General features: G+C 40.0%; 2 long non-coding RNA genes across 2 annotated transcripts; both read right to left on the bottom strand.

Moving 5' to 3' along the window:
• Positions 1-16,729: 16,729 nt before the first annotated feature.
• LOC133575579 (uncharacterized) lies at positions 16,730-22,026 on the bottom strand. The gene is made up of 4 exons (XR_009811512.2): positions 21,891-22,026; positions 18,705-18,819; positions 17,766-17,956; positions 16,730-16,882 (listed from the first exon to the last, which is right to left on the bottom strand). It is a non-coding gene; the product is annotated as an uncharacterized lncRNA (long non-coding RNA).
• A 356-nt stretch (positions 22,027-22,382) lies between these two features.
• LOC133575578 (uncharacterized) lies at positions 22,383-23,467 on the bottom strand. Its single transcript, XR_009811511.2, has 3 exons — positions 23,325-23,467; positions 23,005-23,225; positions 22,383-22,523 (listed from the first exon to the last, which is right to left on the bottom strand). It is a non-coding gene; the product is annotated as an uncharacterized lncRNA (long non-coding RNA).
• Between the last annotated feature and the right edge of the window lie 564 nt (positions 23,468-24,031).

Here is a 24,031-nt window from a genome sequence, read left to right as displayed (position 1 = left end):
ATTCCTGAAGGAATTGCGTGTGAATGCTCCAATGCTGAAGTTGAACTGAAATGCTGACAGAATGTAGTATGAATGTAAGAATAGAAGAAAGTTTGAATGTTGAAGAGTTTGAATTCCCAGGAAAACCGGAATTTGGTTTGAAACTTGGGAAAGTGTTAGTTTGAATGTCCAGGATGAGAGGAATGTGTTAATGTTGAAATGCTTTGAATAGATTGAAAAATGTGGGAATTGCGCAACTTGGAAAAATGTCCCATTCATTTCAATGGGAACTTCCTTGAAAATTGGGATTTTTTTAGGAAATGATTAGGAGCATGAATATTCTGAATGAGCTGAATTTGTTGGTGTTGGAATTGTTTGAATTGGGCAAACAATTGAAAAATAGTAAATGGTATTTGGCAATTTGTTGGAAAATGGTAAAAAATCTTGAATGAGTTGAAATGGTTGGTGTTGGAATTTTTCAAATCGGTCGAGAAATGTTGAAATAGTAACATGTTGAATTGAGAAATGGTATTCCTGGAATTAGTTTTTTGTCCTGATTAAGAGGAATGTTTTGACAGTAGAATGGTTGAAATGCGTTGAAAAATGTGAAAGGAGTAGTCGCCAGGAAAAAAGGGTGGAAATGGGGCTTTGGAAAACCAGGAATTGTGGAAAATCCTGGAATTTTTTTGAACTGGGAAAAAGGGAAATTTGAATTTCCAGGATGGTGGAATGTGTTGAAGGTGGAATGGTTTAAATAGGTAGAAAAATGTGGAAACGGTGGAAGTTTGAAATGGCCAATTCATTTGGAATGGGAAAAATGTCCCGGGAATTCTGGGAAATCTGGGAATTTTTGGAATTTGTCAAGGGAAAGCCCGCGATTCCCGAATAGGCTGAACAGTTTGAAGTTGGAACGGTTTGATTCGGGTGTAAAATATGGAAGGTAGAACACGCCAAAATCTTAACAAGAAGAAGAAGTTTAATAATAAATAGATGAATTTTGGTGTAGAAAACCATATTAGTGAATGTTTGGAGCATTCACACAATTATTTAGCATCTCACACAGAACAGACTCAAGAATAAAGATCAAGAAGCCAGTAAAAAAGAAGAAGATGAAATGGGCAAAGTGAAAGGAAACAGAGGCATGGCACTAAGCTATCCATACACTTGGGTAAAACTGAATCCATCCTGTTTGGGTCCCACATCAACCTTAAGAAAGTCAATGACTTCACTATAAAAGTGGGTGACATTGTTATCACCAGGAAGGATGAGGTCACCTACCTAGGTTCCATTCTAGAGGCTGATCTTTCCTGTGATAAAATGGCAACCAAGGTAATCAAAAAGGTCAACCAACGAACGAGATTTCTCTCCAGAATCTACTACTACCGCAACCTACTAATAAAAGTCTCAATCAATCAATCAATCAATAATGGGACACTTAGGTGACTAAGACACTGGAGGGCTGGTTGCACATGAGCCTTGAAGCCAAGCTTAACCTGTTTGGAGACTTAGTCTTAGACTAGTCAGGAAGTAGAAGAGCAGAATTCTGCTTCTTGATGCTTCTGATTGAATTGACAGCTGCAAAGATGTGATATGAGTGAAGATGCACCTTCTGGATGGACTTCCTTCACCAGAGTGAGGTGTTGGCTCTGCATGAGCAGCGTAACCAGCTCACGGTGCGTTTTGTGCTCCCACAGCTGGTGACGCTGGTAACGAGCTCTCAGAGAGACGTGAAGGCTGAAGGCTGAGTGAGACACAGTGAGGACTTTTCTTTTTCATGCACCTCCAAATGTTCTTCTGACTTTGTGTGAAGATGATGTTCAACTTGGCTCTCACTCTGCCACATGCTAACATCTGCACTTGGATTCACCTGCTTTTGTTGGGAATGTGCTGAGTCATCTTCTTCCTCCAGGATGCTTTGTGCACTGGAACACAGAGAGATGTCTCCATCGCTGAGGGACCTCATCACACTTGGACGTTTCTTTCACATCTGCACTAATTGCTCCTCATCTCATCCATCATGTCTTCTTTGGGTGTTTATGGCTGAGAAAACACCTTCAAGCTGCATTTTTTCAACAATATTTTGCCAGTGAATCATGTTGATGTTGATCTTTGTGTCCATGTAGTTGTGATGTCATCATTTGGGGCTCACGTGTCATCACATTGACAAGGATGTCTTCTTTCCTTTTCAAACCAAAAGACAGCTGCTTATCAGTGAATATCACCTTGTGTCACATGTCATCATTATTTTTACAAATATTTTGGAACAATAGCACCATTTTTCGGTACTTTTTTATGTTAATGTTAATTGTTTGATAATCAATTTTTGTTGTAACATTTAAGAATGATGATTATGAGAACTGCTGTCCAGTTGTTACATCTTATTTTCTGGTTACATTAGTCTCATTTGCAATGCAGTTGCACTTCCAAGACCATTAGATGGCAGCACTGTATAACTATTTATGCTATGTTGTCAAACTAGAAAGTAGCTTTTTTTCAGGAAGATGAATTTGTTAGGTTGCGCCCTACAAAGTGTCAATACTGTAAGTATTGTCGTCATTGCACAAAACTGTAAAATTCTAACTGTATTATTAGTTTTCGTTTCCTTTACCAAAGCAAAGGTGTTGAAATCGCCATGTTAAATCGCTCATGCTAATAGTCGCCTGTCTATGGCTAATACTATGTAAATTAGCATTAAGCTAGCGCATTTTGAAAGGGTGTAGCATTACTTTAGGTTTGAGCGTATTTTTTATTAAGCACACTTTGTTGGTGTTGAAAATGGCAAGGTGACTTAGAGGGAGTTTGGCTGAGTCCGGCCTGAGTGCTGCTTGAGTGATTGTTTACGTGTTTAGTCTGAAACCAGACATGACCAGTCTGAAACCGGACATGACGTCACATGCAACAAAGGTACGAACTACGGCACCGTTGGATTTTACGTGAATTGATAGTACCGAAGGAATTTGGTCATTACCTACAAAAGTACTGAATTGGGTAGCCAACCCTACCAGTTAGTGTGACGGAGGGAGACAGTGACACAAGATTTTTATGACAAAGCGTTGTGAAATATATTTATATTTGTTTTAAATATTTGTTGTTTTTCCGTTCCTTTTTGCATAGTCATATTTTTGCTTGATTGCCAAACATGCCGAGGATGTCATTTGGGAAGTAAATAAGGTAGGCCGTTCATATACTCTTGATATTCAGTGTTTTATGTGTACTATGTTTCATGTACATTCTGGGTGTTTTATTCAGTAAAAACTTTTCAAATACATTCTTTGTTGGAGGTGGTTTGTCATTACACACATGATAACACTTTCAGCTTGCAGTCATGCAAAACAAGTGTCAAATGTCTCAAGTATTCCTGTCAAAAAGACACAAGCACATACAGCAGATTGTGAGACACTTTTACAGATAAAATAAGTTTTTTTTCCCAGCTGTTTGAATTATTTAGTGTGAATTTAGTGTTGCCAACCGTCTCTTGAAAAAACATAATTGGAATGAAAAACAAAAGTACGTGTCACGTAATGAGCCTAAAAGGGGCGAACTTTGTCTCGTGTTATTGCCGTTCAGTTTCAGTTCAGTTTATGTGGAACATGCATACGATACATGTAATGCATCACATATTTCCAGTTGTTTCATGACAGCACGTCTGAAAAGGAGTAGGAAGAAGCAGAGCTTACTTAATCCTACCCCTTTTCATATCATAGCAATTGTATCCCATTTCCTTGTTCTCTGTAACAGAACAGTGAATAAATAATTAATCTACCGTAGTAAGTCAACAAATATTAAATACATAAATAATCCTTATCTAAAAAAAAAAGGTTGAAGATGTTCATCATATTTGTTCTTCTTTGTACGTTTTGAACAGTTTCTTAAACTGGATCATATTGGTTTCTTTTGTTAATCCATTCCATCATTTAATTCCACATACAGATAGATATGCTAAAGGTTTTAAGTGTTATAAGTGCATACAAATGTTTTCAATTAGATTTTTGTCTAAGGTTATATTTCTCCTCTTTTGTAGAGAATACTTGTTGTACATTCTTGGGTTAGCAGGTTATAGTTTGCTTTGTACACCATTTTATCTGTTTGCAAATTGCACCAAATCGTTGAATTTCAATATGTGTGATTCAATAAATAAAGTGTTTGCATGTTCTCTATATCCAACATTATGTATTATTATAACTGATCTTTTTTGGGTACCGTATTTTTCAGACTATAAGTCACAGTTTTTTTCGTAGTTTGCCAGTGCAACTTATATGTTTTTTTTTCTTCTTTATTATACATTTTCGGCCGGTGCGACTTATACTCCGAAAAATACGGTACTTTCTTTTGTAATTGTGATTTAAAAACAGTAAACAAAGTTGTCTGCTAATAAATAGCTTCATACAACCATTAAGCATGAGTGGAAGAAAGGTTTTTGTGTTATCATTCATATTCTCTGAAGAATGGCCAAGAAATATATATATGTATATATATATTGGCTTTACCCTAACACCTTTTCTAGATCAAACACTCTGAAAAACGTCTTCTAGTCCACAGGTTTATTGACCGTAAAAAGGGTAAAACTGAAAGCATACAAGCAGAAGGATGCTTACATTACAGACATGCACACACAGCCAACTACACACACAAGCATACTACAATAAAACATACATTGTGCTGTGTATTGAACTTAAATGGATAAATAAATGCCACAAAATATGTAATTTAAGTGCTCTACAACAAACTAGCTTACTATGCTAACATTCACTTCACTGTATGAATTACGAAAATTAGCATGACTGACTTTTGGCCATAAAACGTCCCAAATTACATCACAACCAACAAATAATACAACTCCATCAAATATTAGCATACTACTCAACAATACATACCGATGATACTTTGTTTGGCATGAGATTCGAGCAGATGAAAACGTTTGCAATCGTCACCGAACTAGCTTAAAGTAGACCTGAAAGGAACTCCTTGTTAACATGGACATTACTGTAAACTAGGCTATGCTGCCTCCTGCTGTCTAAAGGAGGAAGTGCACCTCACTGTTGAATTCCAAAGTGAACTTAAACACTGATTTTACATATATTATTAATAAATTCAACAAACAAGACAGAACACTCCCCGCCTGGCGGATTAAGCCGCCACTACCAAACTGTCCCAAAGGATACTTTGGCTTCTCTGGTGCCATAAGCAGGATTGTCTCTGTGACTGGCCGCAGGAACACTTTGGTCCCATCCTTTCTGGAGACTTTTATCTCCACTTTGCGAACTCTGCCATCTTTGCTTGGGAAGACTTGTGTAATTAGTCCTAAAGGCCAATGGTTTCTCTTCAGTTGGTCATCTTTGAGGAGCACTACACTTCCAGGCAGGAGGTTAGGGTGGGGTGAATGCCACTTCCTTTGTGGCTGAAGTGTGGCTAGGTATTGCTTCTTCCATTTGTCCCAAAAGGTTTGAGCCAAATGCTGGACTTGACGCCACTGTTGCTGGTGGAGATCTTTCACCCAGTCGCCTACGGGAGCAGTTGAGGGACTGACCTTTTGTGTGAGGAGTGTTGCTGGTGAGAATATTTGGGGGTCATCTGGGTCGGTGGACACTGGTACAAGAGGTCTGGCATTGATGATATAACCAAGAACGACCTTGCTGTCGCTGTAGAAAGTGATGTCAACCTCCATGTCCATCTCTGAGGTGAGGAGCTCAGCAAGCTCAACCGCTAATACTGCAGAACAAAGCTCAAGTCTAGGGATAGTTTGTTCTGACAAGGGTGTAAGCTTGGCCATTCCCATGAGAAATCCCACGTGGTTGGTTCCATTTTTCTCTGTGAGTTTTAAGTGTGCAACTGCTGCAATTGCCTTTGTGGAAGCGTCACAAAAGATGACTATCTCTCTTTTTGACACCGCTGTAGGAGAGGCCTGTGTATAAACTCTTGGGATCTGGAGATTGCTGAGATCTTTCAATGAGCATCGCCATATTGACCATGTCTCTTCCATTTCTTGAGGAAGAGGTGCATCCCAATCTCCGTTGTTCTGCATGAACTCACGCAGGATCAGCTTGCCTTGTATGGTGACAGGGGCAAGAAATCCTAGGGGATCATAGATGCTGTTGACAGTTGACAAGACACCTCTGCGGGTGAAAGGCTTTTGCTCATCAGCTACTTGAAAGATAAATGTGTCTGACGTTAGATCCCAGTTAAGTCCCAGACTATGTTGCATGGGCAGGGTATCTGAAGTGCTGAAGTGAAGTCCAGGTCCTTTAAGTTGATGGCATGGTCCTGAGATGGGAATGCATTCATAACTTTTCCTTTATTTGAGGCGATTTTGTGAAGCCTCAAGTTTGAGTCTGACAGAACCTCTTGCGTCCTCTTGAGCAACTTCAATACAGTTTCGACATAGGGAAGTGACGTTAGCCCATCATCTACATAAAAGTCGCGGTTGACCAACTGCTTTACAACGGGCTCTGCATTTTTCAGTCTTAAACAGTAGATGGCCACTGCGGGAGAGGGACCATTTCCAAAGACATGGACCCTCATTCTGTATTCCATGATGTCTTCACATGAGTTGTTGTTTCTGAACCATAAAAACCTGAGATAATTGCGGTCCTCTTCTCTGACTAAGAAACAGTGGTACATCTGCTGAACGTCTGCTGTTATGGCTACAGCTTCTTTGCAAAACCTGAGGAGTACCCCTATAAGGGTGTTGTTGAGGTCGGGTCCAGTTAACAGCACGTCATTTAGTGATACACCATAGTATTGGGCGCTGGAGTCAAACACCACACGGATGTTACCAGGTTTCTTCGGATGGTAGACACCAAAGGCCGGTAAATACCATCTTTCTTCATTAGATGTGAGTGGGGGAGCTATTTCAGCATGTTCATTTTGAAAGATATTTTCCATGAAGCTAAAAAAGTGCTCTTTCATCACTGGTTTTCTTTCGAAGTTGCGTCTCAAGAGAGGAAAAAGGATTTGTTTTTGTTGTTGTCAGAAAGCTTGGGCTAGGAGTCTTAAATGACAGCGGAGCTACCCAGCTGTTGGTTATGTCCTTTTTCAAACCCCTCTCCATGATTTGCAGGAAGGCGATGTCATCAATGAATGGACCAACTTTGTTGTCATCTTTAGTCTGCTGAAACACTGTAGAGCCCACGTCATCTTGCTTACATTTCTTTGTGAAGGTTACCTTTGAGTTTTCAGGGCTTTGAAACTGGCCATGTCTCTCCTTGACTTGAAATACGTTAGGACAAGGTTTAAAGACTGTGGTACGCCTTTGTTCAGTCGTAATGGTGTTGAAGTTATTCACTGTGGTCGGCTTGTGAACATCTACCAAACCTACATTTCCAACGATCACCCATCCAAGGTCAAGTTTTTGAGCATAGGGACCATCGCGTGGCCCATCAACCTGTTTGCGCACTTTGTGGACAGGGATGATGTCTCTCCCAAGGAGAAGCATGATAGACGCGTTAGGATCCAGCTCTGGGATGAGGTTAGCAACTGATTTGAGGTGAGTATGGTTGGCTGCAGCATTAGGTGTTGGGATTTCTGATCTGTTGTTAGGTAGATCATCACATTCCAGGAGGCTTGGTAAAGAGAGGCGCACTTTTCCATCCATGGATTCAATTTTATAGCCTGAAGCTCTTCTCCCAGTGGTTTCCGTCACTCCAGAGCAGGTTCGGAGTGTGTATGGAGATGAAGGATTTTGAATGTTGAAGATCTCAAAGAACTCTGAACGAGCAAGGGACTTGTTACTCTGCTCGTCGATGATTGCATAAACTTTCAGGGATTTCTCAGGACGGCTGCTAGGATATATTTTAACAAGGCAGATCTTTGAGCAGGATTTGTAGCTTTGATCGCACCACATACATCTGTACATCAAGCACTGACCTCAGTTGAAGGTTCTGAGTCTTGCTCCCCGCCAAGCTGTGTCAGGGGGGTTGGGACCTGGATCCATGGTGCAGGTCCAGGATGAAGTGCAGAAATGTGTTTTGCGCTCTCACACTCAGTGCACTTAGTAATACATTTACAGTTTTTTGCTATGTGTTGAGTGGATGTGCAACACTTAAAACATATGCCATTCTCTTTCAGGAATTCTTGCGTTGTTGCAACGGCATTGTACGGAAGGCCCGACATTTCTGGAGTATGTGAGGCTTTTTATAAATAGGGCATTGTTTCTCGGGATCATCATCTTCAAAGTGTTGCTTGTCATTAATAGGAGGGGCAGTAGACTGGAAATCGATCTTATGAACTGAGACTTTTCTATTTTGGATCTGCTTCCATTGGACTTTGTCTGATTTTGAGGTGTCAATTTGACCTGCAAACTTGAAGCCTGGGTCATTCCTAATTATAGCTTGTTTTCCAATGAAGTCAACAAAAACATAAAAGGGGGGAAATGTTACATTGTGTTGTAATGTATTGTTTGTGCCAACGTTGAGCCACTTTTCTTGAAGGTTGAATGGTAACTTTTGAACTAATGGGTTTATCCCACGCGCTGTGTCCAAATATGCAAGGCCAGGCAGGTCTCCATCTTCCTTGGCTGCCTCCAATTCAATGAGAAAATCCCTCAACTCATGGAGCTTTGAATAGTCTCTGTTGATGATTTTAGGGAAGCTGTGGATCCGTTCAAACAGTGAATCCTCAACCATTTTGGGTGCGCTGTAACAGGTTTCCAGTCTGTCCCATATCCTTTTTAGGCCTTTGTCTGGGGAGTTGACATGGACAGCCCTGATGCGTTTTGCGTGCTTAGCTGACTCCTTGCCTAGCCACGTGACCAACAAATCCATTTCTTCACTGGACGTTATGTTGAGGCCTCTGACTGTGTTCACAAAGGACTGTTTCCATGCCCTGTAACTGCATGGCTGGTCGCTGAACTTTATCAGGCTCGTTGTGACTAGCTCACGGTGAGGTAGATATCTTGCAAAGTCTGCCACATTCCCTTGATCGTAGACAGGCTGACAAGGTGTACGGCTGGACCTTGGATGCAAAGGAGAACTGTAGCTTGACTTGTAATCTTGGTGATTGTCTCGTATGTTGTTTGAAGATGGACTGGTGACTGATGTGACTTCTGGCCGTGAAGGTGTCGTCCTTTGTTGTAGGGTAGAAACAAAGCCAACTCTGTGTTCATTGTGCTCTGTCTGGAGATGTGAGTGTTGAATGGAGCTCACATCTGGTGGTTTATAATGTTGTGTTTCATTCCATGATGATGGCTGATTGTGTGGTGATTCAACTTTTATTTGACTTTTCTCTTGGGCCTGAGTGGCTATGTATTCTTTTGTGCGCTCTAATGTGTCAACTGAATGTTCAAACAACTGCTTGATGTGACAATAGGAGCTGCTTCGATCACTTCCTTCCACAGCGGCTTCCAAGACCTCCGCTTTGGCGAGTGCAGCTGCTGCGTCCTGCTCCAGTCAGAGCATGTCCATCTCACCTTCTAGTTGTGCTTTTTCCACTTTGAGTGTCATTTCTTTTTGTGCAAAAGACAGACGTACTTTGGCTGCCTCTGCTTTTGCGCATGCTCTGGCAGCTGCAGCCTCGATGGAGGAAACTTTTGACCTCGTTGAAGCACGTGAAGTGGTACATTTTGTCCGTATTGAGCTTTCTGTGCAATCCATTATTTGTTCTTGTGCATGCTGTCTTATCTTCTGCGTTAAAGACATCGTTTTACTGTGCCGCCCTCGATATGTAGGAATATCTTGGCTTTACCCTAACACCTTTTCTAGATCAAACACTCTGAAACGTCTTCTTGTCCACAGGTTTATTGACCGTAAAAAGGGTAAAACTGAAAACATATAAGCAGAAGGATGCTTACATTACAGACATGCACACACAGCCAATTACACACACAAACATACTACAATAAAACATGCATTATGCTGTATACATAAACGCCACAAAACATGTAATTTAAGTGCTCTACAACAAACTAGCTTACTATGCTAACATTCACTTCACTGTATGAATTACGAAAATTAGCATGACTGACTTTTGGCCATAAAACGTCCCAAATTACATCACAGCCAACAAAAAAATACAACTCAAATCAAAAATGAGCATACTACTCAACGATACATACCGATGATACTTTGTTTGGCATGAGATTCGAGCAGATGAAAATGTTTGCGATCGTCACCGAACTAGCTTAAAGGAGACTTGAAAGGAACTCCTTGTTGAGCCCTGTTAATGAATGTATGAAAGTGCAGTCGTCCATACCTCATTAGGGAGACCATCACACATTTATTTTTCCCATGCTCTCTTAATAGATAGTGCCAACTCAAGCTCTTTACTAAAACAGAAAGTAAAATTAGAGAGGAGATTTTTTTTGTTTGGAGAAATCGAAAATAATTCCAAGAGAGCATGTCCTTTCTCTTTGGTTTCAAATGAGGGATGTTCTCGCTTACAAAATGTCTAAGTTGCATATATCTGAAAAAATTAGAGTTAGATAAACTATACTTTTCTTGTAATTGGCCAAAGGAAGCAACATTTCCATCAATATTGAAATCCTGTAGACATCTTAGCCCCTTCCTATGCCATGCTGCACATGTCTTGTCCAATAATGCTGTGGTAAAGACAAGATTATGGCAGACTGGTGTATGGATCCATATATTTGGAACTTTATAGATGTTTTTTATTTGCATTAAGATCCTATGAGAATTTCTTACAACAAAACTATGACTTACTGACTTGATAGATGAAGCCTGAGTAAAAAGTAAAGATGTCAAGGAGGCATATGGCTTTATTAGGGACATCAATTCAAATTGTATCCACAAAGGGACATAGTTGAATAATTCATAGTCTGATGACCACCATTGCCAGTATGTCAATGACCACCATTGCCAGTATGTCAATGACCACCATTGCCAGTATGTTAATGACCACCATTGCCAGTATGTTAATGACCACCATTGCCAGTATGTCAATGACCACCATTGCCAGTATGTTAATGACCACCATTGCCAGTATGTCAATGACCACCATTGCCAGTATGTTAATGACCACCATTGCCAGTATGTTAATGACCACCATTGCCAGTATGTCAATGACCACCATTGCCAGTATGTTAATAACCACCATTGCCAGTATGCCGATGCCCGAGCATTTGCTGCCCAATAACAATGTTTGAATATCGGAAGACCCAAACCACCACGGGTAGATCTGAATATAGGTTTTTTAGATAATCTATGTTTTTTATACCCCCAAACAAAATCCAAAATGTTTGTATCTGTTTTCTTAAAGTAATAATTTGATATAAAAATTGGTAGATTTTGGAAGAGGTACGAAAATGTTGGTAGGGATACCATCTTTATGGCATTCACTCATAGATAGTGGTAGGATTCTCCAGTATTCTATGTTGGATTTCAGTTTGTCTCAGGAAGGTTTAATTTTAACAATGATTTAGGACTTTTAGATATTTTGAGTCCGAGATATATAATATAATACGGTACAATTTTCACTGGACAGTTCTGCAAGTCAATATTTTCACCAATAAAAATAAGATCACTTTTGGCCCAATTTATGGTATAGCCAGAAATTTTACCAAAAGAGCTAATATATTGAAAAAGGTTAGGGATGTCCTGCTTGGGATTCATTGGAGTGACAATTAAATCATCTGCGTACAAGCTGGCGAGAGCTTCTGATGCACCAACTGGAATGGCTCTAATACTAGGGTGATTCCTTATTCCTATTGGCTAGGGTTCTAGTGCTATCTTAAATAGCACGGGAGACAGACAGTCTCCTTGACGTACTCCTCGGTGTTGACTAAATGGCCCTGATTTCATGTTATTTGTGATAACAGCGGATTTAGGAGAGTGATAAATCATTTTAATCCAATTTACAAAAGTTTCCCCAAAATCAAACCTCCTCATAACTTTAAATAAATATGGCCATTCAATAGAATCAAAGGCTTTCTGGGCGTCCAGTGACAGGACAGCTCCATTGGCATAGTCCCTCTTGTCAGAATACAAAATGTTTACCTAGCGTCACACATCAAAAAAAGAATGCCTACCAGGTGTAAAGCCAACTTGATCTGCATGAATAATTGTTTCTATGGGTTTGTTTAATCTAGTGGCTAGTACCTTTGTAAAAATGTTGTGGTCAAGGTTGAGCAGAGAGATAGGCCTATATTTAGATGGATTGCTCTTTCAATACAACACAGATGTTTGCCTCATAAAGAGACAGTGGAAATGTTTTATTTGTTCTGGAATCATTGATCATCCTAAGTAATAGAGCCACAAGGGACAACAACCCTTTCCACAGACTACACACACACACACACCAAAAACACAAATCTTAGAAGCCTACAACAATATATTTGAAGAAGACTTTAGGATTAAAAGTGAAGATGTGAGGTGAAAAAAGTACAAATGCAGCAATAAAAACATCCAACTCCACTCACGATGGCTCTAAAGTTTAGTTATGTGTTGCTAACTTTAGCCTTTTTCTTCTTTGTTGATGTTTTGCAGTAGTTAACATCCATGATGTAACAATGCTGCTAATCTACCAGAGTCCACATTTTGTTAACCATTTTATTCATTCATACTTTTAATTGGATAATAACATCAATAAAATGCAATCGAAAAAATGTGTGATTTTATAAGACACAATTTAAATAAGATGCCCTCTCTTTAAATAATGAGAAAATAAAATACAATAGTAGCTACATATATAATATTCAATACATGCACACAACTTAAAAAGTAACGACAGGACAACATATAAGACTAGAAGATGAGAAGCACTCCATACAACATCAAATATACATTCATATTAAACATGCTGTGTTTTTAAAGTACCGGTATCATTTAGCACAATCACTGTTTAAGTGTTTTTAAATCCCTGCAGCTTCCATGACTGTTACACACTTGTGTCTACTGACCTGATTCTTAAACCTGAACATCTTATCACACACACAGTGCAACTAAACAGTTTCTGTCCAGTGTGTGATCTCATGTGTGCGGTCATGGTTTGCCTTGTGGAGAAACTCTTCTTACAAACAGAGCAAGTAAAAGCTTTCTCACCTGTGTGTGTTCTCACGTGCAATATAATTTCCTTCTTAGTGTTGAATCTTTTAGCACAAGCTGAGCAAGCAAAAGGTCTCTCTCCAGTGTGTGTTCTCATGTGTCTGATCATGCTTTGCTTTCTGGATAAACTCTTCTTACAAACAGGGCAAGTAAAAGGTTTCTCACCTGTGTGTGTTCTCATGTGCAATATAATTTCCTGTTTAGTGTTGAATCTTTTAGCACAAGTTGAGCAAGCAAAAGGTTTCTCTCCAGTGTGTGTTCTCATGTGTGTGGTCATGCGTTCCTTTCTGGAGAAACTCTTCTTACAAACAGAGCAAATAAAAGGTTTCTCACCTGTGTGTGTTCTCATGTGTGTGGTCATGTCATTCTTAGTGTTGAATCTTTTAGTACAAGCTGAGCAAGCAAAAGGTTTCTCTCCAGTGTGTGTTCTCATGTGTGTGGTCATGTCACCCTTTTTGGAAAAACTCTTCTTACAAACGGAGCAAGTAAAAGGTTTCTCTCCAGTGTGTAATCTCATGTGTGTGGCATGTAATGTTTTGTGGAGAAACTCTTCTTACAAACAGAGCAGGTAAAAGGTTTCTCTCCAGTATGTATTTTCATGTGAACTGTAAAATGACTCTTCCGTCTAAATGATTTCCCACATTCAGAGCAGTCAAAGTGTTTGTTGTTAGTGTGATGTCTCGTATCACTTTTAGAGTCCTTTTTACTCTCCAAAGGTTTTTGGATGTGGTCACTGTGATCAGAAGAGTCTGACATCATGTGGTCCATGTCTGACAGTGGAGCAAAGAGGCTGTCTGGTTCTGACTTTATATCTTCACAATGCTCTCCATCAGCTTCTGTGAAGTGTTGACTTACAAGCTCCGCCCCTCTGTTCTCCTCACTTTGACTGTGATGAAGCTGTAAGGACTGAGCTTCATCTTCATCATGAAGCTGCTCCTCTTTAATGTGGGAGGGGGCCTGTAGCTCCTTCTGTCCCACACTGGTGTGCCACTCCTCTCCATGACTCTCCGCTGACAAAATGAAAATTGCAAAAGTCGTACCAATTTATTAGAATGGAGACATAATCAATCAATCAATCAATCAATTCCTTTATTGTCATTGTCATAATAACACTTAAGTCATACACGAACAACAAGATTTTGTTTGAGCTTTACTAACTACAGACCAGTTTCATTACTTCCACCATTCTCCAAAATCAAGGAAAAACTATTCCATAGCCGATTAGATATATTTATCAACAAAAGTGGGACGCTCGTGGAGAACCAATATGGATTCCCAGCAAATATCTCAACATCTGGTCAACATATGTAATAACAAGTGTATGTAAGATATTGAAATTAATCAAAACAATGTATGTGTCTATATATATATATATATATATATATATATATATATATATATATAAATATACAAACCCCGTTTCCATATGAGTTGGGAAATTGTGTTAGATGTAAATATTAACGGAATACAATCATTTGCAAATCCTTTTCAACCCATATTCAATTGAATGCACTACAAAGACAAGATATTTGATGTTCAAACTCATAAACTTTATTTTTTTTTTGCAAATAATAATTAACTTAGAATTTCATGGCTGCAACACGTGCCAAAGTAGTTGGGAAAGGGCATGTTCACCACTGTGTTACATCACCTTTTCTTTAAACAACACGCAATAAACGATTGGGAACTGAGGAAACTAATTGTTGAAGCTTTGAAAGTGGAATTCTTTCCCATTCTTGTTTTATGTAGAGCTTCAGTCGTTCAACAGTCCGGGGTTTCCGCTGTCGTGTTTTACGCTTCATAATGCGCCACACATTTTCAATGGGAGACAGGTCTGGACTGCAGGCGGACCAGGAAAGGACCCGCACTCTTTTTTTGACGAAGCCACGCTGTTGTAACACGTGCTGAATGAGGCTTGGCATTGTCTTGCTGAAATAAGCAGGGGCGTCCATGAAAAAGACGGCGCTTAGATGGCAGCATATGTTGTTCCAAAACCTGTATGTACCTTTCAGCATTAATGGTGCCTTCACAGATGTGTAAGTTACCCATGCCTTGGGCACTAATGCACCCCCATACCATCACAGATGCTGGCTTTTCAACTTTGTGTCGATAACAGTCTGGATGGTTCGCTTCCCCTTTGGTCCGGATGACACGATGTCGAATATTTCCAAAAACAATTTGAAATGTGGACTCGTCAGACCACAGAACACTTTTCCACTTTGCATGAGTCCATCTTAGATGATCTCGGGCCCAGAGAAGCCGGCGGCATTTCTGGATGTTGTTGATAAATGGCTTTCGCTTTGCATAGTATAGCTTTAACTTGCACTTACAGATGTAGCGACAAACTGTATTTAGTGACAGTGGTTTTCTGAAGTGTTCCTGAGCCCATGTGGTGATATCCTTTAGAGATTGATGTCGGTTTTTGATACAGTGCCGTCTGAGGGATCGAAGGTCACGGTCATTCAGTGTTGGTTTCCGGCCATGCCGCTTACGTGGAGTGATTTCTCCAGGTTCTCTGAACCTTTTGATGATATTATGGACTGTAAATTTCTTGCAATTGCACTTTGAGAAACGTTGTTTTTAAACTGTTTGACTATTTGCTCACACAGTTGTGGACAAAGGGGTGTACCTCGCCCCATCCTTTCTTGTGAAAGACTGAGCATTTTTTGGGAAGCTGTTTTTATACCCAATCATGGCACCCACCTGTTCCCAATTAGCCTGCACATCTGTGGGATGTTCCAAATAAGTGTTTGATGAGCATTCCTCAACTTTATCAGTATTTATTGCCACCTTTCCCAACTTCTTTGTCACGTGTTGCTGGCATCAAATTCTAAAGTTAATGATTATTTGCAAAAAAAAAGTTTATCAGTTTGAACATCAAATATGTTGTCTTTGTAGCATATTCAACTGAATATGGGTTGAAAATGATTTGAAAATCATTGTATTCCGTTTATATTTACATCTAACACAATTTCCCAACTCATATGGAAACGGGGTTAGTAGATAGAGAGAGAGAGAGAGAGAGAGAGAGAGAGAGAGAGAGAGAGAGAGAGAGAGAGAGAGAGAGAGAGAGAGAGATCGTAATAACTTGAAGTAAATAATGAAGATTGAAAACCAATTACAAAAAACTAAGTGTGTGTGTGTGTGTGTGTGTGCGTGTGTGTGTGTGTGTGTGTGTGTGTGTGTGTGTGTGTGTGTGTGTGCCCTCCCTGCAAAAAATGTTCTATAGAATTTCTAAAGAATATCTCTATAGAATTTCTAATGAACTTTAGGACCGAAGTTCTATAGAATTTCTAAAGAATATCTCTATAGAATTTCTAATGAACTTTAGGACCGAAGTTCTATAGAACAGGATTCTAAAGAATGGTTCTATAGAACATGGTTCTAAAGAATGGTTCTATAGAACAGGGTTCTAAAGAATGGTTCTATAGAACATGGTTCTAAAGAATGGTTCTATAGAACAGGGTTCTAAAGAATGGTTCTATAGATCTCCTCTAAAGAATAGTGCTATAGAAGAAAGTTCTAAAGAGTAGTTCTATAGAACAGGCTCCTATGGAATGGCTTTCTGTGGAATACGGTTCAGAATGATGTAGAAATGATTGGGCAGGCATTCTACAAAATCTGTGGTCTAACACTGGCAATGGAGAAAGACAAATATTGCAGTTGAATGAATGTTGACTTGTATTTATTATATACATGTAACTCAAATCTTGACGTAATAAATAAATGTCAGCAGCATAAATCAACATGATCACCGCGCTTCCCCGACTGTTAGAGACGGCTAGACGTCCAGCAGAATTTGTTTCTGAGGCCTTCTTTTTTTCCCATTTTCTGCGCAATGTTCAGTTTCACTCCAATGATTTTCTTTATCACATTTGCTTCACTTGAGGGATGGAGCTTCTTCACAAAATCTGAAAGATCAATAAAATATACCAGAATTAGTGTCTGCAGACACCAAGACACTAGCTGTCATGCAATGAGTCACACTATGGCATTTTTCAGCTCGATAAAGAGAGTGATGTCTATCATTTAATCAATGCAATGGATAGTCAACACACTGCATACATTGCATATCACGCGTTTCTATGCTGTAAGGCACTTGCACTGCTTGACGCACACAAAATCATATGTGGTGCAATCATGCCAGGCTTTACGAACTGCAACAAATCTGTATCAAATTCTGACAGTGCATGTACACTATTCATTAGCTATATAGAAAATCCATTCAGTGTGTGAAATATTTTTCAAATTATTTTCAGGATTTCACTTTCTTGTGAATCTTGTTGTGTACTTGATGGGTGTCCCCAATGGCGTTCGAACAATCACGAAAGTGCATTAATAGAATTCTAATAAAAATATTTAACTTCAATCTGATTGAAACCATATCCACATCGGGAAGGGGATCTGACACATTCCCTATCTAAAAGTCGTTCACTTCTCAACTTGCAGCAGAACTCACGGAAATTCCCGACGCTAGTTGTTAAATAGTAAGGCGGAGAATGCCGATATAAGATATCAAACGAGAAAAAGGTGTAGATATCCGTGCGCTGCGGTTTTTGCTTTGTCACTTGATGTTGGTTTCCGACGAGATCAAAGCTAATGTGACCACCCATGCCTATAAATCTGTCAAAACGAACATCTCGCAGTCAATTCATGGACCAAGCAGACTGGAAGCTATGGATATCTATACTTCATGCCAAACGATCACGGAACGACTTGGAGATAGGAAAAGGGTCAGATCCACTTCCCTGATGTGGATATGGTTTTAATCAGATTGATTTAACTTATACTCACCAATAATAGCAGACACTTTCTTGTCATCCAGTTTTGGTTTCTCATGCTTATCCTTAAAAGCATTGGATTTTTTTCCTGTCAAGCTGCTGTTGGCCAGCTCCTCTCTGGCAGAGCGACAGCAGGACGTCGAGCTGATAGTATTGTTGCCTGACGTGATAAGTCGTCCATCTTCATTAGCAGGCCAGGAAGTCCTTTAATAGAAAAAAGTACATTGTGATGCAGACACAATAAAAAAAAAATACATTAATAACATGAAGCTGGCGATATCCAAACCGCTCGGCTCTAACCCCAGCTATCATAATGTAAGGGTATTTTGATAGGAATCTTGTTCAAGTCAAGGGAAACATGGTAAGGAAGCAATCAAAGATGAAAAATATATATAACCATATATATTAATTCATCCTGACCACGCGAAGATTTAATATTTGTCGGTCAAGTATTAATCAGATATCCAGCTGAGACAAAATATCAAGAAGGAAGGGACGTAACTCTTGCTAATATAAGAGAAACACACAAAAACGGACGGACAGACAGACAAACAAACAAGTACCATATGTCCTCCCCTTATTTAGAGGGGAGGACATCACAACTTAGGATGTTGTATATGCAACAGTTCTGAAATTATCCCAAATCATAAATGGATTTTTATTGGAAAAAAGGGGCATAACTCTGGAAAATATTGTCCGAGACGACTCATTTTCGATAGGCTTCTTGTTACACTAAGATAAATAGATGTAACAAGTTTGGTTTCCGTACATGAAACGATTCTGTAAATATTGCGGTGACGGATGGACAGCCGTACATGACGACAATACCCGTAGGCCAAAGTTAGATGAAAATACAGTAATAAGAAAGTTATTTCATACATCGACATGTAAGCATATTTTCCATCAACCTATGATAATTACAATAACATACTTCTAGAATAAGAAAACCTACCTTCAACAACCCTCAATGCATCTCGAAGGGATTTGTTTTCCTCTCTCAACTGGAGGACTTCCTTCTTCAGGGATTCCATTTCTGTACATGTATCTTTCGGTGAAGTTCTTCCCAGCTGAAAATGTCAAAATAGTAAATCAAATGAAATAATTTGTATTATGATTAATTTGGGCGCTCATATGTTTTCCGGAAGCAATTTGTCCTGGATACGGCCCTGACAGCACCATATAAGTTTTACATGTATAAGCAACCTTGTAGGCACATTAATTTGAATATGCTACATGTACATGTAGCAGTAAGCCATTCACACAGTAGGCACTGTTCATCAGGTATTTGTAGTGTTATTTTCATATACCGTATTTTCCGCACTATAAGGCGCACCGGATTATTAGCCGCACCTTCTATGAATTACATATTTCATAATTTTGTCCACCAATAAGCCGCCCCGGACTAAAAGCCGCGCCTACGCTGCGCTAAAGTGAATGTCAAAAAAACGCTGCGCTAAAGTGAATGTCAAAAAAACAGTCAGATAGTTCAGTCAAACTTTAATAATATATTGAAAACCAGCGTTCTAACAACTCTGTCCCAAAATGTACGCAAATGTGCAATCACAAACATAGTAAAATTCAAAATGGTGTAGAGCAATAAATAGCAACATAATGTTGCTCGAACGTTAATGTCACAACACACAAAATAAACATAGCGCTCACCTTCTGAAGTTATTCTTCATTCGTAAATCCTTCGAATTCTTCGTCTTCGGTGTCCGAATTGAAAAGTTGCGCAAGCGTGGGATCCAAAAATGGCCGGCTCCGCCTCGTCGAAGTCATCGGATTCAGTGTCGCTGTTGTTGTGCAGCAGTTCTGTGAATCCTGCCTTCCGGAAAGCTCGGACCACAGTTGTGACCGAAATATCTGCCCAGGCATTTACGATCCACTGGCAGATGTTGGCGTATGTCGACCGGCGCTATCTGCCCGTCTTAGTGAAGGTGTGTTCGCCTTCGGAGCTGTGTGAAAAAAGCCACCCGGCCTCTTCGCGTAAACTTCCCTTAACCACTCGCTCATCTTTTCTTCATCCATCCATCCCTTCGAGTTAGCTTTTATGATGACGCCGGCTGGAAAGGTCTCTTTTGGATGGGTGGAAGTTAGCATGGCAAGCTAGAACCACAGTGAAGGATGACTCCTCATTCTCTGTGGTGCGAATATTCACCGTACGTGCTCCCGTTCCACAGTGCAGTTCACAGGAATATCAGTTGCTGTGAAATACGGTAGTAATCCGTGTGCGGATGGAGAGATTGCGTCTTTTTATGAACCGGATCCTTGTCCTTTGTAGGAGCCATTTTGTGGTCTTTACAGATGTAAACAGGAAATGAAACGTACGGTGATATCCGCGCGTTTTTTCTTCTTCTTCCGGGGGCGGGTGAAGCGCTTCCTGTTCTATGGGGGCGGGTGAAGCGCTTCCTGTTCTATGGGGGCGGGTGCTTTCCTTGGCGGTTGCTTGCGTAGAAGAAGAAGCGCTTCCTGTTCTACCGGGAAAAAAGATGGCGGCTGTTTACCGAAGTTGCGAGACCGAAACTTTATGAAAATGAATCGTAATAAAGCGCACCGGGTTATTAGGCGCACTGTCAGCTTTTGAGAAAAATTTTGGTTTTTAGGTGCGCCTTATAGTGCGGAAAATACGGTAAGTAAAAGTATAAACTTGTGTTTTAAACCAGTTGCCAGGGATGCAATTTTTACGTCCTCGATTTCAAATGAATGCTAGGTACTTGTGATTGTTTGCCTCGAGAGGGTGCTTTGATTACCGTATTTTCCGCACTATAAGGCGCACCTAAAAACCACAATTTTTCTCAAAAGCTGACAGTGCGCCTTATAACCCGGTGCGCTTTATTACGATTCATTTTCATAAAGTTTCGGTCTCGCAACTTCGGTAAACAGCCGCCATCTTTTTTCCCGGTAGAACAGGAAGCGCTTCTTCTTCTACGCAAGCAACCGCCAAGGAAAGCACCCGCCCCCATAGAACAGGAAGCGCTTCACCCGCCCCCATAGAACAGGAAGCGCTTCACCCGCCCCCGGAAGAAGAAGAAAAAACGCGCGGATATCACCGTACGTTTCATTTCCTGTTTACATCTGTAAAGACCACAAAATGGCTCCTACTACGCGACAAGGATCCGGTTCATAAAAAGACGCAATCTCTCCATCTGCACACGGATTACTACCGTATTTCACAGCAACTGATATTCCTGTGAACTGCACTGTGGAACGGGAGCACGTACGGTGAATATTCGCACCACAGGGAATGAGAAGTCATCCTTCACTGTGGTTCTAGCTTGCCATGCTAACTTCCTCCCATGGTGATATTCAAAAGGAAGACCTTGCCAAAAGAGACCTTTCCAGCCGGCGTCATCATAAAAGCTAACTCGAAGGGATGGATGGATGAAGAAAAGATGAGCGAGTGGTTAAGGGAAGTTTACGCGAAGAGGCCGGGTGGCTTTTTTCACACAGCTCCGAAGGCGAACACACCTTCACTAAGACGGGCAGATAGCGCCGGTCGACATACGCCAACATCTGCCAGTGGATCGTAAATGCCTGGGCAGATATTTCGGTCACAACTGTGGTCCGAGCTTTCCGGAAGGCAGGATTCACAGAACTGCTGCACAACAACAGCGACACTGAATCCGATGACTTCGACGAGGCGGAGCCGGCCATTTTTGGATCCCACGCTTGCGCAACTTTTCAATTCGGACACCAAAGACGAAGAATTCGAAGAATTTACGAATGAAGAATAACTTCAGAAGGTGAGCGCTATGTTTATTTTGTGTGTTGTGACATTAACGTTCGAGCAACATTATGTTGCTATTTATTGCTCTACACCATTTTGAATTTTACTATGTTTGTGATTGCACATTTGCGTACATTTTGGGACAGAGTTGTTAGAACGCTGGTTTTCAATATATTATTAAAGTTTGACTGAACTATCTGACTGTTTTTTTGACATTCACTTTAGCGCAGCGTTTTTTTGACATTCACTTTAGCGCAGCGTAGGCGCGGCTTATAGTCCGGGCGGCTTATTGGTGGACAAAATTATGAAATATGTAATTCATAGAAGGTGCGGCTAATAATCCGGTGCGCCTTATAGTGCGGAAAATACGGTAACCAATAAAATCCTATTCTATTCTATTCATGTACTCACAGCAGCAAGTTGGGCCTTCAATTGTGCCCGAGCATCATATCCCACAGCTGTACGGCTTACTTTCCTCTTTTTCTTCTGAAAAATCAAGATTAACAAGAAAACGTGTTCAGTTCTTTTATATGCCATTGAAGTGAAGAAATATGTTTGCAGAAATGATAGATTTTCGAGTACATGCAGAAAGTCTGTCAACACCTCAATTTGTCTTGAATATTATTCTGTCTGAGTTGGTCGAATTGAATCAAAATATTCAATAACTTTAAAGCCTACAATGAAACATGATTTGATTAACTTTTATGATAAAGAAAAACTGACAAGGTACTTCAAAAGTATGGGATTGAATCCTACAAAACCTCACACAGTTGAAACACCACTGAAATAGTGAGTGAGTGAATTAACGTTTAACGTCGCTTTCAACACTATTTCGGTCATATCGCGACAACACCACTGAAATAAAAGTACCTGCTGTCTGTCAGATAGTCTCCTCAACACCTTCATCCTTGCTCTCACTGTCTGATGACCAAGACTTTGGCTGTTTGTTTCTCTTGCCTCTGCCATATTCCAAATCACCAGTAAGGGGTACATCCTTGCCATCCTGAGCGGCTTTCAAATATGGCGTCAGTTCACGTGTGTCTTCTGTGTAAAAACAAATATGTGCCACATTAAGCTAAATTAAACTGTACAGTTAGTCATACATTTCAGCAGCAGATTGTTATCACTAAATTACTTTGGTATACCTACAGTTCTGATGATTCAGAAATTCACCTCAGCGAGAAACAAATTTCACCTTACTTTCCCTTATTTACAGGCTTACAGCCATATTAAAAAATTGTCAAGGTTAAGTCTGTACTATCATGACAATCACCTCAGCATAGCAGATTGAAACATTCAGTATACCAGGGCTGCACTGATGAGAAATTACTATCAATCATGGAAGAAAAAAAATTATATTATTTAAATTTAACTTTACATAAACAAAGTCGAAAGTTCAAGGTGTAAAATCAGAAGTACATTAAATATATCTATATTAAATATATCTATATTTATATGTACTTCTGGTAAAACGTATACTTTTTACTGAATTGAATTGAAAAGTTTTCAACTGTTTATTAATTACCACCAAATCTCAGAATTCTTGCCACGTATTTGGTTTGTGACTGCTTCCTTCCTCCTGCTTTGTTGAGTGGCCATGGAACTTGGACTTCTTCATCACTGTCCCAATTTTCTCCATTCATCTTCTCTCGAGAACCGCTCGTGGTTAATATACTATATTTCGTCTCGATGATCATCCTCCCCTTGCTTCCGTTTGGCGACCTGACTGGGGGCCAAACTCCTTCTCTGTGTGATCACACAAGCCTGACGTTACAAACAATGGAGGGATGATAATAATAATAATAATAATAATAATAATAAATTAGGCTAGTTTTGCTAGCTCACCATTTCCGCCCGTGCCTCGAAGCTGCTGTTTGGCTCAACGTTAGCCCGCTTGTGACGTCTCGCATCGCTAAACCTAAATGTGATGTTTAAGCCAACAAAGTTACCGTCAATGAACTCCGACGTGACTTGAGCAGCTTAGAAAGAGCGAGTGAAGTCAACATGGACGTTGTGGCCGCCATCACCAACTCAAACTGCCCGCGAAATCTGCTTTGCAACTACGGCAAGCGCGAAGGGGAAAAATAAATAATTTTAAAAAAAAAGTTGATTTGAAACATATTCGCACTTATTAGTGTCGGATATGAGAAACATTGATACAACGCGATTATTACCAACTATACATGAATTTGGTTGTGTTTGCAGCCTTAAAACAGTTTTGTTATTTTATAACAAAACGAGAGCAGTTCTATCTATCGTGTTTGGGGGGGGGGGGGTTTGTAATGTTACGGCGGGAAAAGTAGTAAACTAAATATAACATTGAACCATGCTTTTGAAAATGTATACATTTAAATCCTGGCAAATACTGACTTTTAACAATATAAATTGTTACTTACATGAGTTCGGTAAAGTGTTTTCCTATTGGGCTCCGTGAAGAAACGTGTCTGGGCTTGTTCCACAGCTGCATGCAGGTACGTGGGCGGGTCCTGACGTTTTAGGTCTGATTTAAACCTTTGAACTGAGTTTTGCTAAATCAATTTATGTTGGAAGTC

The sequence above is a fragment of the Nerophis lumbriciformis genome, linkage group LG33 (genome assembly GCF_033978685.3).
Source record: "Nerophis lumbriciformis linkage group LG33, RoL_Nlum_v2.1, whole genome shotgun sequence".
NCBI classification, from domain to species: Eukaryota; Metazoa; Chordata; class Actinopteri; order Syngnathiformes; family Syngnathidae; genus Nerophis; species Nerophis lumbriciformis.
This window is presented reverse-complemented; position numbering and strand designations above follow the sequence as displayed.